Source organism: Oncorhynchus keta, unplaced genomic scaffold (genome assembly GCF_023373465.1).
Source record: "Oncorhynchus keta strain PuntledgeMale-10-30-2019 unplaced genomic scaffold, Oket_V2 Un_scaffold_713_pilon_pilon, whole genome shotgun sequence".
NCBI lineage: Eukaryota > Metazoa > Chordata > Actinopteri > Salmoniformes > Salmonidae > Oncorhynchus > Oncorhynchus keta.
Genome location: NW_026290991.1, coordinates 198,190 through 212,581, shown reverse-complemented (window position 1 = coordinate 212,581; position 14,392 = coordinate 198,190). Strand labels below are relative to the sequence as shown.

The following is a 14,392-nucleotide window of genomic DNA, read 5'->3' as shown; positions in this document are numbered from 1 at the left end:
TCATGTTTAGAGGGAAGGAGGATGCTCCATCCACATTGGGGTCTATATATATATATATACTACCACTGGTGGAAACATGTCATGTTTAGAGGGAAGGAGGATGCTCCATCCACATTGGGGTCTATATATATATATATACTACCACTGGTAGAAACATGTCATGTTTAGAGGGAAGGAGGATGCTCCATCCACATTGGGGTCTATATATATATATATATATACTACCACTGGTAGAAACATGTCATGTTTAGAGGAAGGAGGATGCTCCATCCACATTGGGGTCTATATATATATATATATATACTACCACTGGTAGAAACATGTCATGTTTAGAGGGAAGGAGGATGCTCCATCCACATTGGGGTCTATATATATATATATATACTACCACTGGTAGAAACATGTCATGTTTAGAGGGAAGGAGGATGCTCCATCCACATTGGGGTCTATATATATATATATATATACTACCACTGGTAAAACATGTCATGTTTAGAGGGAAGGAGGATGCTCCATCCACATTGGGGTCTATATATATATATATATATACTACCACTGGTGGAAACATGTCATGTTTAGAGGGAAGGAGGATGCTCCATCCACATTGGGGTCTATATATATATATATACCACTGGTAGAAACATGTCATGTTTAGAGGGAAGGAGGATGCTCCATCCACATTGGGGTCTATATATATATATATACTAACACTGGTAGAAACATGTCATGTTTAGAGGGGAAGGAGGATGCTCCATCCACATTGGGGTCTATATATATATATATATATATACTACCACTGGTGGAAACATGTCATGTTTAGAGGGAAGGAGGATGCTCCATCCACATTGGGGTCTATATATATATATATATATATACTACCACTGGTAGAAACATGTAATGTTTAGAGGGAAGGAGGATGCTCCATCCACATTGGGGTCTATATATATATATATATACTACCACTGGTAGAAACATGTCATGTTTAGAGGGAAGGAGGATGCTCCATCCACATTGGGGTCTATATATATATATATATACTACCACTGGTAGAAACATGTCATGTTTAGAGGGAAGGAGGATGCTCCATCCACATTGGGGTCTATATATATATATATACTACCACTGGTGGAAACATGTCATGTTTAGAGGGAAGGAGGATGCTCCATCCACATTGGGGTCTATATATATATATATACTACCACTGGTGGAAACATGTCATGTTTAGAGGGAAGGAGGATGCTCCATCCACATTGGGGTCTATATATATATATATATACTACCACTGGTGGAAACATGTCATGTTTAGAGGGAAGGAGGATGCTCCATCCACATTGGGGTCTATATATATATATATATACTACCACTGGTGGAAACATGTCATGTTTAGAGGGAAGGAGGATGCTCCATCCACATTGGGGTCTATATATATATATATATACTACCACTGGTAGAAACATGTCATGTTTAGAGGGAAGGAGGATGCTCCATCCACATTGGGGTCTATATATATATATATACTACCACTGGTGGAAACATGTCATGTTTAGAGGGAAGGAGGATGCTCCATCCACATTGGGGTCTATATATATATATATATACTACCACTGGTAGAAACATGTCATGTTTAGAGGGAAGGAGGATGCTCCATCCACATTGGGGTCTATATATATATATATATATACTACCACTGGTAGAAACATGTCATGTTTAGAGGGAAGGAGGATGCTCCATCCACATTGGGGTCTATATATATATATATATACTACCACTGGTGGAAACATGTCATGTTTAGAAGGAAGGAGGATGCTCCATCCACATTGGGGTCTATATATATATATATATATATATATACTACCACTGGTAGAAACATGTCATGTTTAGAGGGAAGGAGGATGCTCCATCCACATTGGGGTCTATATATATATATATATATACTACCACTGGTGGAAACATGTCATGTTTAGAGGGAAGGAGGATGCTCCATCCACATTGGGGTCTATATATATATATATATACTACCACTGGTAGAAACATGTCATGTTTAGAGGGAAGGAGGATGCTCCATCCACATTGGGGTCTATATATATATATATATACTACCACTGGTAGAAACATGTCATGTTTAGAGGGAAGGAGGATGCTCCATCCACATTGGGGTCTATATATATATATATATATATATACTACCACTGGTGGAAACATGTCATGTTTAGAGGGAAGGAGGATGCTCCATCCACATTGGGGTTTATATATATATATACTACCACTGGTGGAAACATGTCATGTTTAGAGGGAAGGAGGATGCTCCATCCACATTGGGGTCTATATATATATATATACTACCACTGGTGGAAACATGTCATGTTTAGAGGGAAGGAGGATGTTCCATCCACATTGGGGTCTATATATATATATATATACTACCACTGGTGGAAACATGTCATGTTTAGAGGGAAGGAGGATGCTCCATCCACATTGGGGTCTATATATATATATATATACTACCACTGGTGGAAACATGTCATGTTTAGAGGGAAGGAGGATGCTCCATCCACATTGGGGTCTATATATATATATATATATACTACCACTGGTGGAAACATGTCATGTTTAGAGGGAAGGAGGATGCTCCATCCACATTGGGGTCTATATATATATATATATACTACCACTGGTGGAAACATGTCATGTTTAGAGGGAAGGAGGATGCTCCATCCACATTGGGGTCTATATATATATATATATACTACCACTGGTGGAAACATGTCATGTTTAGAGGGAAGGAGGATGCTCCATCCACATTGGGGTCTATATATATATATATATATACTACCACTGGTGGAAACATGTCATGTTTAGAGGGAAGGAGGATGCTCCATCCACATTGGGGTCTATATATATATACTACCACTGGTGGAAACATGTCATGTTTAGAGGGAAGGAGGATGCTCCATCCACATTGGGGTCTATATATATATATATATACTACCACTGGTGGAAACATGTCATGTTTAGAGGGAAGGAGGATGCTCCATCCACATTGGGGTTTATATATATATATATACTACCACTGGTGGAAACATGTCATGTTTAGAGGGAAGGAGGATGCTCCATCCACATTGGGGTCTATATATATATATATATACTACCACTGGTAGAAACATGTCATGTTTAGAGGGAAGGAGGATGCTCCATCCACATTGGGGTTTATATATATATATATATATACTACCACTGGTGGAAACATGTCATGTTTAGAGGGAAGGAGGATTCTCCATCCACATTGGGGTTTATATATATATATATATACTACCACTGGTGGAAACATGTCATGTTTAGAGGGAAGGAGGATGCTCCATCCACATTGGGGTCTATATATATATATATATATACTACCACTGGTGGAAACATGTCGTTGTCTTATGCTGAATAAACTTGGTTTCATCTTTACTAAACGTCCGTGAGTTTTCTACTCTGTTTATTTGGAATCTAACAAAACCAAATCTCCTATTGGCCCATTTGACAGGCTGAAGGGTTCCAGAGTCAGTAAGGGCTCCAGAGTGGGCTCCAACATGACTCTGTACCACAGCGACAACTTCACAAAGGCTTACCCAGCGGGTGGAGTCACCTTTAGCCGGTGGGTTCCGTCCTGCATGTGGGCGTGTCCGTAGAGGAGTCCGAGACGGAGCGTGTCATGGTCGTTCTGGAGGACTGCTATGCCACGCAATCCCCGACCCTAAAGACATCATGCGATACTACATCATTCAGAACAAGTATGTGTGCAGGTGTCTTGGTTTATAGTCAAGGAACATATGGAGGAGGTTTTTCCCAGACACAGATTAAGTCTGGTCCTGGACTAACACTTTACATGGAGTTTCTCCATATGCTTTTACTCCAGGATCAGGCTTATTCTGTGTCTGGGAACCGAACCCTAATGTTTGTGTATTTTCTGTTGCGTTATCTAACCTAAACCCATGACCCTCCCTCTTTCCCAGATGTCCGACTGAACTCCGTCAGGTGAGGGTGGAGGAGAGTGGCTCCATCTCTCAGGGCTCGCTTCTCTGCTCTGCTGTTCCTGTACCAGGGGACTACCGGGATGTCTTCCTGCACTGCAGACTCAGCCTGTGTGACCAGAGGAGCTCCTCCTGCACTCCAGTGAGTCCTGCATCTTTCCCGCTGACTCATCCACTCTGTCTGTCTGTCTCACTCTCCAGTCTGTGGTCTCTCTCTGGTCTCACTCAGTCTGTGGTCTCTCTCTGGTCTCACTCAGTCTGTGGTCTCTCCACTCTGGTCTCACCACAGTCTGTGGTCTCTCTCTGGTCTCATAAGTATATATTCTCCAGTCTGTGGTCTCTCTCTGGTCTCACTCAGTCTGTGGTCTCTCTCTGGTCTCACTCAGTCTGTGGTCTCTCTCTGGTCTCACTTGACAGTCTGTGGTCTCTCTCTGGTCTCACTCAGTCTGTGGTCTCTCTCTGGTCTCACTCAGTCTGTGGTGGTCTCTCTCTGGTCTCTCTCTGGTCTCACTCACCTTGCAGTTTGTCTCACTCAGTGTGGTGGTTTTCTGACTCTCCTGAGTCTCTCTGTCTCAGTCTGGTCTCTGACTCTTCCCATCGTCTCAGTGTCTGTCTCCTAAAGACATCTGTCTCAGTGTCTGGTCTCTTCTGACTCTCTCTCAGGTCTCTCTGTCTCAGTGTCTGGTCTCTCTGACTCCTTCTCCAGACTCAGTCTGGTCCTCTGTCTCAGTGTCTCTGTCTGGTCTGCTTTTACTCCAGGATCTCTCTGTCTCAGTGTCTGGTCTCTCTGACTCCTCTGTTTCTATTCTCAGTGTCTGGTCTGACTCCTCCCGTCTCTGTCTCAGTGTCTGGTCTCTCTGAGATGTCCTTCTCAACTCTCTGTCTCAGTATCTGGTCTCTCTCAGGGCTCTTCCCTCTCTGTCTCAGTGTCTGGGGACTCAGTGTCTGGTCTCTCTGACTCCTCCTGCACTCTCTGTCTCAGTGTCTGGTCTCTCTGACTCATCCACTCTCTCTGGGTCTCTCTGTCTCAGTGTCTGGTCTCTCTGAGTCTGTGGTCTCTCTCTGGTCTCTCTGTCTCAGTGTCTGGTCTCTCTGGTCTCTCTCAGTCTTCTGTCTCAGTGTCTGGTCTTCTGACTCTCTTCTGTCTCTCTGTCTCAGTGTCTGGTCTCTCTGACTCTTGGTCTCTCTGTCTCAGTGTCTGGTCTCTCTGACTCTCTCTGTCTCTCTGTCTCAGTGTCTGGTCTCTCTGACTCTCTCTGGTCTCTCTGTCTCAGTGTCTGGTCTCTCTGACTCTGGTGTTTGCTCTCTGACTCTTCTCGTCTCTCTGTCTCAGTGTCTGATCTCTCTGACTCTCTCTGGTCTCTCTCTCTGTCTCAGTGTCTGGTCTCTCTGACTCTCTCTCTCGTCTGTCTCAGTGTCTGGTCTCTCTGACTCTCTCTCGTCTCAGTGTCTGGTCTCTGTCTCAGTGTCTCTCAGTGTCTCAGTATCTGGTCTCTCTGACTCCTTCTCGTCTCTCTGTCTCAGTATCTGGTCTCTCTGACTCTCTCTCGTCTCTCTGTCTCAGTATCTGGTCTCTCTGACTCCTTCTCGTCTCAGTGTTTGCTCTCTGTTACTCCTTCCCGTCTCTCTGTCTCAGTGTCTGATCTCTCTGACTCTCTCTGGTCTCTCTGTCTCAGTGTCTGATCTCTCTGACTCTCTCTGGTCTCTCTGTCTCAGTGTCTGGTCTCTCTGACTCTCTCTCGTCTCTCTGTCTCAGTGTCTGGTCTCTCTGACTCCTTCTCGTCTCCCTGTCTCAGTATCTGGTCTCTCTGACTCCTTCCCGTCTCTCTGTCTCAGTGTCTGGTCTCTCTGACTCTCTCTGGTCTCTCTGTCTCAGTGTCTGGTCTCTCTGACTCTCTCTCGTCTCAGTGTCTGGTCTCTGTGACTCCTTCCCGTCTCTCTGTCTCAGTGTCTGGTCTCTCTGACTCTCTCTGGTCTCTCTGTCTCAGTGTCTGGTCTCTCTGACTCCTTCTCGTCTCTCTGTCTCAGTGTCTGGTCTCTCTGACTCTCTCTGGTCTCTCTGTCTCAGTGTCTGGTCTCTCTGACTCCTTCTCGTCTCAGTGTCTGGTCTCTGACTCCTTCCCGTCTCTCTGTCTCAGTGTCTGGTCTCTCTGACTCAGTGTCTGGTCTCTCTGACTCTCTCTAGTCTCTCTGTCTCAGTGTCTGGTCTCTCTGGTCTCTCTGTCTCAGTGTCTGGTCTCTCTGACTCCTTCTCGTCTCTCTGTCTCAGTGTCTGGTCTCTCTGACTCTCTCTGGTCTCTCTGTCTCAGTGTCTGGTCTCTCTGACTCCTTCTCATCTCTCTGTCTCAGTGTCTGGTCTCTCTGACTCTTTCTGGTCTCTCTGTCTCAGTGTCTGGTCTCTCTGACTCTCTCTGGTCTCTCTGTCTCAGTGTCTGGTCTCTCTGACTCCTTCTCGTCTCTCTGTCTCAGTGTCTGGTCTCTCTGACTCTCTCTGGTCTCTCTGTCTCAGTGTCTGGTCTCTCTGACTCCTTCTCGTCTCTCTCCTCAGATGTGCACCAAAAGGAAATACCGCTCTGTCACCCCCTCTGTCCCCCTCGAACCCCTCACCATCGGACCAATCACCTGTGAGTACGACCTCTTATCAATCAAAACCAATAATAGATGTCAATCAAACAAATGATGTTGATGTCAGTGATGGACACTCAGGTAACTATGTAACTAAATAACAGTGTATTTGTTTTTGACTTTCAGGGTCCCAAAATGAAGATTGAACTTGTCATGCTTCCTGTATCCTAAACAATGAATCCAGTATCTAAATGATTAATGTAAAGTTCATAAACCTATCTCACCTATACATCATTTATGTCCTAAACCAGGCCAGTTCATATTTAATATCTTACATACATCCAGTTATAAATAATGATATTTTAAGGATATTTTAATATTTTTCTTACAACTAGGATAATTGGGAAAACATTTCTATTTGAACCAACACAAATTCATTGTTGAACCTTTAACTAAGGCTTGAGACCAGAAAGTGTATGTGCTGGTCACTAATGTTTGTAACTTTAAAATAAATGGACATCTAGTTGAGATTATATCAACACAAACATCTCCCTTTTCTAGTTTAAACTGCAGCTATAATATCATTTCATCCTATTGCTCTAAAATGCTTTGTATGTGCAGTAATTTAATAGTGTTAATAAAATATAAATGATAAATATATGTATAAATGTATTAATGTTTGAATAATGTACTGGGCATGTAGTGTACTATTGCTATAGTTAAGTTCTTTCTCTTTGGGATCAGTCAAGACAATGATGAACCAGTAGGTGTCAGTATTACCCCAGAAACACTGGTAGAAGTCTGCATCATCACAACACAACAGCAGCAGACTTACAAATACTGTTTTATTAATTCAATAATTAACGGGCAATTCCACCAATTTTCGACCTCATTTTCATTATCTCCAAAACAATACCATTGTCTACATATGTCAAAACTGCAAATCTCAACGTTTTGTAGAAAATAATATATAAAGTTCTACCTGATGACATCAAAAGTTTAAACATTTAAAAAAATATATTGATTTTCAAATACTATGAGATTATGATAATCCCCTCTGGCTAGAAAGATCACTGGGTTTTTTAAAGTTTAGATCCTACCATTGTTTGAGGACCTTTCTTCTTCTTCTTTTTAACCACCGATCATAGAAACCTGCAGTTTGCACATACAGTGGGGCCTGAAATGATTGACATCCTTGATAAAGATGAGCAATAATGACAGTTTAAAATAAATCATTCAAATACTGAGCTATATTTAATGCTAAAAAAAGGGAAATTATATTTTTTTAATACTAATACAATTGCTCAGAGAAAGAGATTTTGTAATATTTGTAAAGTAATATTTTTTTTCTCTCAAAATGGTAGGGGTTAAAACTATTGACAGCAGATTATTATAAATAATGTAGTCAAAAGTTTAGTATTTTGTCCCATTCTCCCAAGACATGTTCAACTCCCCTGTTATTGGTCATGGTGAGAGGTTAGCACGTCTTGGGGGTATGATATAAAATGCTAACCTTCCCTGTTATTGTAATGGTGAGAGGTTAGCATGTCTTGGGGGTATGATCTTTGACATTAAATGTAGAAGGGTTTAGAAACATATTATATTCTTATTTACAATAAAAGTGACTCCAAAATGACACCATTAATTTTGATTGGGCACAAAATAATCTGAAACCCAGCCAAAATGAACTGCAAATGCATCCAACAAGTTTGTAGAATCACAACCTTGATGTAATTCTTGCGTACCAGGAATATGGGACCAAATACTAAACTTTTGACTACTTTATTGATAAGAATTCTTTAAGGGTGCCACTAATTACCTACCTATTTGTATCTGATCAATTGTATTAGTATAAAATACTTGATACAACAGCATTGTTGAATATTAGTTTCTTATTGGCTAGAGGGGCATTCCAGAATGTACATTAAAACAAATAAATAAATAACATATCGGGACATCTTGTAATCAAACTCGGCTCCACGTCGTCCCGCTGCGTCATCCATTATTCAGAACGTCTGCGTTAATCCCTTACATAATTTCCCCCAAATATAGCATACAATAGGGCACGGTATTTGAATTATTTATTTTATACAGCCATAATTTATCTTTTATCAAGGGTAATAATCTCGTTCCACACTGTACATCGATAATGACATCGTGCTGGAGATAATGAATATGAGGTTGAAAAGTGGAATAATTGTCCTTTTAATATTCTTTCTTCATGTGTTGAATCTCAAATCTAATGACTTTCTCCCGAATGGCACAGCGGTCTATTTTGTAAATAAGGTATTTCAGTTGTAATATTTTTTAACATTTGCAAAAACTTATAAAAACGTGTTCTCACTTTGTCGTTATGTGATATTGTGTGTAGATTGATGAGGAAAACAATGAATTGAATCAACTTTAGAATGAGGCTGTAACGTATCAAAATGTGGAAAAGGGGAAGGGGTCTGAATACTTACCGAATGCACTGTAAGTATTCAACCACCTAAGCCAAGACATGTAAGAATCACCTTTGGCAGCGATTACAGCTGTGAGCCTTTCTGGGTAAATCTCGAAGAGCTTTGCACACTTGGATTGTACAATATTTGCATATTATTATTTAAAAAGTCTTGAATCTCTGTCAAATTGGTTGTTGATCATTTCTAGACAGCCATTTTCAAGTGTTGCCATAGATTTTCAAGCCAATTTAAGTCAAAACTGTAACTAGGCCTCTCAAGAACATTCAATCTCATCTTGGTATGCAACTTCGGTGTAGATTTGGCCTTGTGTTTTAGGTTATTGTCCAGCTGAAGGTGAATTTGTCTCCCAGTGTCTGGTGGACAGCAGATTGAACCAGGTTTTCCTCTAGGATTTGACCTTGTGTTTTAGGTTATTGTCCAGCTGAAGGTGAATTTGTCACCCAGTGTCTGGTGGACAGCAGATTGAACCAGGTTGTCCTCTAGGATTTGACCTTGTGTTTTAGGTTATTGTCCAGCTGAAGGTGAATTTGTCACCCAGTGTCTGGTGGACAGCAGATTGAACCAGGTTGTCCTCTAGGATTTGTTTTAGGTTATTGTCCTTGTGTTTTAGGTTAACCAGGTTGTCCTGCTGAAGGTGAATTTGTCACCCAGTGTCTGGTGGACAGCAGATTGAACCAGGTTGTCCTCTAGGATTTGACCTTGTGTTTTAGGTTATTGTCCTGCTGAAGGTGAATTTGTCACCCAGTGTCTGGTGGACAGCAGATTGAACTTGAGGTTGTCCTCTAGGTTGTCCTCTAGGATTTGACCTTGTGTTTTAGGTTATTGTCCTGCTGAAGGTGAATTTGTCACCCAGTGTCTGGTGGACCAGGTTGTCAGATTGAACCAGGTTTTGTCCTCTGGTGGACAGGAGATTTGACCTTGTGTTTTAGGTTATTGTCCTGCTGAAGGTGAATTTGTCACCCAGTGTCTGGTGGACAGCAGATTGAACCAGGTTGTCCTCTAGGATTTGACCTTGTGTTTTAGGTTATTGTCCAGCTGAAGGTGAATTTGTCACCCAGTGTCTGGTGGACAGCAGATTGAACCAGGTTGTCCTCTAGGATTTGACCTTGTGTTTTAGGTTATTGTCCAGCTGAAGGTGAATTTGTCACCCAGTGTCTGGTGGACAGCAGATTGAACCAGGTTTTCCTCTAGGATTTGACCTTGTGTTTTAGGTTATTGTCCAGCTGAAGGTGAATTTGTGTCTGGTGGACCAGATTGAACCAGGTTGTCCTCTAGTTTGACTGTGTTTTAGGTTATTGTCCAGCTGAAGATTTGAAGTGTCTGGTGGACAGGTTGTTTTCCTCTAGGTGAATTTGATTTGACCCAGTGTTTGACCTTGTGTTTTAGGTTATTGTCCAGCTGAAGGTGAATTTGTCACCCAGTGTCTGGTGGACAGCAGATTGAACCAGGTTGTCCTCTAGGATTTGACCTTGTGTTTTAGGTTATTGTCCTGCTGAAGGTGAATTTGTCACCCAGTGTCTGGTGGACAGCAGATTGAACCAGGTTGTCCTCTAGGATTTGACCTTGTGTTTTAGGTTATTGTCCTGCTGAAGGTGAATTTGTCACCCAACAGCAGATTGAACCAGGTTTTCCAGGCTTTAAAAAGGTAATGTCAAGTGTCTGGTGGACAGCAGATTGAACCAGGTTGTCCTCTAGGATTTGACCTTGTGTTTTAGGTTATTTTTGAATTTGTCACCCAGTGTCTGGTGGAAGAGATTGAAAGGTTGTCCTTTTTGACCTAGGTTATTGTCCTGCTGAAGGTGAATTTGTCACCCAGTGTCTGGTGGACAGCAGATTGAACCAGGTTGTCCTCTAGGATTTGACCTTGTGTTTTAGGTTATTGTCCAGCTGAAGGTGAATTTGTCACCCAGTGTCTGGTGGACAGCAGATTGAACCAGGTTTTCCTCTAGGATTTGACCTGTGCTTATATTCCGTTTCTTTTTATCCTTAATTCTTGCCAATGACAAACATACCACCAGGCTTTAAAATATGAAGTGTGGTACTCAGTGTTGTGTTGGATTTTTCCAAAAGATAAAGCTTTGTATTCAGGACATAAAGTTAATTTCTTTATTAACATGTTTTGCAGTTTTACTTCAGTGCCTCAGGAATGTATATTTTTATTCTCTACAGGCTTCCTTCTTTTCATTCTGTCACTTACTCAGTTTGCTTTGTATGTTTCTATGTTTTGTTTGGTCAGGATGTGATCTGAGTGGTCTCTATGTTGTGTGTCTGGTTTGTCTGTTTCTGTGTTTGGGCCTGATATTTATTTATTTATTTTATTTATTTATTTTTTTATTTTTTATTTCACCTTTATTTAACCAGGTAGGCTAGTTGAGAACAAGTTCTCATTTGCAACTGCGACCTGGCCAAGATAAAGCATAGCAGTGTGAACAGACAACACAGAGTTACACATGGAGTAAACAATTAACAAGTCAATAACACAGTAGAAAAAAATGGGCAGTCTATATACAATGTGTGCAAAAGGCATGAGGAGGTAGGCGAATAATACAATTTTGCAGATTAACACTGGAGTGATAAATGATCAGATGGGCATGTACAGGTAGAGATATTGGTGTGCAAAAGAGCAGAAAAGTAAATAAATAAAAACAGTATAAAAACAGTATGGGAATGAGGTAGGTGAAAAAGGGTGAGCTATTTACCTATAGACTATGTACAGCTGCAGCGATCGGTTAGCTGCTCGGATAGCTGATGTTTGAAGTTGGAGAGGGAGATAAAAGTCTCCAACTTCAGCGATTTTTGTAATTCGTGGTTCTCAATCAGAGGCAGGTGTTAGTCATTGTCTCTGATTGGGAACCATATTTAGGTAGCCTGTTTGGTGTTGGCTTTTGTGGGTTATTGTCTCCTGTGTCAGTTCCACACGGGACTGTTTTGGGTTTACTTGTATGTTTTTGTAGTTTATTCATGTATAGTTTTCTTATTAAAAACAAACATGATTGGTCCTCTCCTTCAACGGAAGAATCCCGTTACACTTACACTGAGTATAAAAAACATTAGGAACACCTGCTCTTTCCAAGACAGACTGACCAGGTGAATCCAGGTGAAAGCTACGATCCCTTATTGATGTCTCTTGTTAAATCCACTTCAAATCAGTGTAGATGAAGGGGAGGACACAGGTTCATTCCTAAGAGTGTAAGCCGTTGGGGGGTTCTGAGCTGACATATGGAATGGTTTTAACATGTTCATACCATAGATCATTTAGCTCTTTGATTTATAATTTTAAGGACCCTTTTAGGTATCCCGAAGAAAAAAAATATATTTCAGAAAACATTTAATTTGACCTTTACTACCACAGCCCACAGAAACACATTGAATAACACATTCATAAATAGCAACAAAAAGACAGAATATAAAAAACCATCATAAAAACTATTTTGAATTGTCTGTCCTTTATCTAGTAGATATAAGAATGCTCAGCAAATATGTGTTTTGTTTTACATGTATTTAACCCCATTATGTTGGATAGGTACAGAACTACCTCCATTCATTATGTTGGATAGGTACAGAACTGCTGTGTGTCTAAGTTCCAACCAAACCTGAGTTGCTGTGTGTGTAAGTTCCAACCAAACCTGAGTTGCTGTGTGTCTAAGTTCCAACCAAACCTGAGTTGCTGTGTGTCTAAGTTCCAACCAAACCTGAGTTGCTGTAAGTTCCAACCAAATCTGAGTTGCTGTGTGTGTAAGTTCCAACCAAACCTGAGTTGCTGTGTGTGTAAGTTCCAACCAAACCTGAGTTGCTGTAAGTTCCAACCAAATCTGAGTTGCTGTGTGTGTAAGTTCCAACCAAACCTGAGTTGCTGTGTTGTAAGTTCCAACCAAACCTGAGTTGCTGTGTGTGTTGCTGTAAGTTCCAACCAAACCTGAGTTGCTGTGTGTGTAAGTTCCAACCAAACCTGAGTTGCTGTGTGTGTAAGTTCCAACCAAACCTGAGTTGGTGTGTGTGTAAGTTCCAACCAAACCTGAGTTGCTGTGTGTGTAAGTTCCAACCAAACCTGAGTTGCTGTGTATGTAAGTTCCAACCAAACCTGAGTTGATGTGTGTGTGTGCTGTGATTTGATGATTTCAATAAATAACTCTGTATGATGATGGTCATTGTCTAATGATTGTCTATTTTCCCTGCAGTACACAGTTTACGCCAGCAGGGGTTAATGTAGGCTAATAAATTGACCAGCCGTGTCTAATGGACACCATGCGAGTTTCCTGCCACTTCAATAAACAGACGCAACATTTGACTTCAAGCTGTAGCCTACTTATTCAGTTATTTCTTCATGTCGGCTATGAAGGGGCCATCTGCAGTTGCTACAACAATTTTTGATGTAAAAAAATTCACATACATTTTTATTATTTCAATTCATACATATTCACACACACACACATTTTATTTATTTTGTATTTATTCTTCTATTTAACTAGGCAAGTCAGTTAAGAACTCATTCCTATTTACAATGACAGCCTACTCTGGCCAAACCCGCACGACCTGGGACAATTGTGCGCCGCCCTATGAGACTCCCAATCACAGCCGGTTGTGATACAGCCTGGAATCAAACCAGGGTCTGTAGGGATGCCTCTAGCACTGAGATGCAGTGCCTTAGACAGCTGCGCCGATTGGCATTTAGGGCCATTTAAGTTTAAATACATCTCTAACAAGAAGTAAATGACTTGAAGTGTAAAACGAGGTAGAAGAAAAGCTTCTTCCAACAAGTTCTCACTCTGAGCCCAATAATGGACTATAGGAGACTAACGTTACCCCTGTTCTGTTTAAATGGTGAATTGTCTCTGGAGTTTATTTATTATATTTTTTAGTTGATATGAAAAATAAGGTTCTTATGCTTCCAAAACCGTACGGCAAGTGATGTGTATTAACGGACCAACCTCGTTATGGCACCTTGATGGAGACCACAAACTGATGAGTGATGTGTATTAACGGACCAACCTCATTATGGCACCTTGATGGAGACCACAAACTGATGAGTGATGTGTATTAACGGACCAACCTCGTTATGGCACCTTGATGGAGACCACAAACTGATGAGTGATGTGTATTAACGGACCAACCTCATTATGGCACCTTGATGGAGACCACAAACTGATGAGTGATGTGTATTAACGGACCAACCTCATTATGGCACCTTGATGGAGACCACAAACTGATGAGTGATGTGTATTAACGGACCAACCTCATTATGGCACCTTGATGGAGACCACAAACTGATGAGTGATGTGTATTAACGGACCAACCTCATTATGGCACCTTGATGGAGACCACAAACTGATGAGTGATGTGTATTAACGGACC

General features: G+C 41.2%; 3 long non-coding RNA genes across 4 annotated transcripts; 2 read left to right on the top strand and 1 right to left on the bottom strand.

Moving 5' to 3' along the window:
- The first annotated feature begins 4,043 nt into the window (after nucleotides 1–4,043).
- Nucleotides 4,044–7,234, top strand: LOC118381147 (uncharacterized). The gene is made up of 3 exons (XR_008134721.1): nucleotides 4,044–4,155; nucleotides 6,562–6,637; nucleotides 6,765–7,234. It is a non-coding gene; the product is annotated as an uncharacterized LOC118381147 (long non-coding RNA).
- A 902-nt stretch (nucleotides 7,235–8,136) lies between these two features.
- On the top strand, nucleotides 8,137–10,978 carry LOC127929389 (uncharacterized). Of its 2 annotated transcripts, none has more exons than XR_008134722.1 (3): nucleotides 8,137–9,605; nucleotides 10,032–10,219; nucleotides 10,884–10,978. It is a non-coding gene; the product is annotated as an uncharacterized LOC127929389 (long non-coding RNA). The 2 variants fall into 2 exon arrangements; XR_008134724.1 differs by having other exon boundaries at nucleotides 10,032–10,269; nucleotides 10,840–10,978.
- Nucleotides 10,979–12,752: 1,774 nt separating this feature from the next.
- Nucleotides 12,753–13,096, bottom strand: LOC127929377 (uncharacterized). Its single transcript, XR_008134677.1, has 3 exons — nucleotides 13,056–13,096; nucleotides 12,957–13,022; nucleotides 12,753–12,825 (listed from the first exon to the last, which is right to left on the bottom strand). It is a non-coding gene; the product is annotated as an uncharacterized LOC127929377 (long non-coding RNA).
- Nucleotides 13,097–14,392: the final 1,296 nt, after the last annotated feature.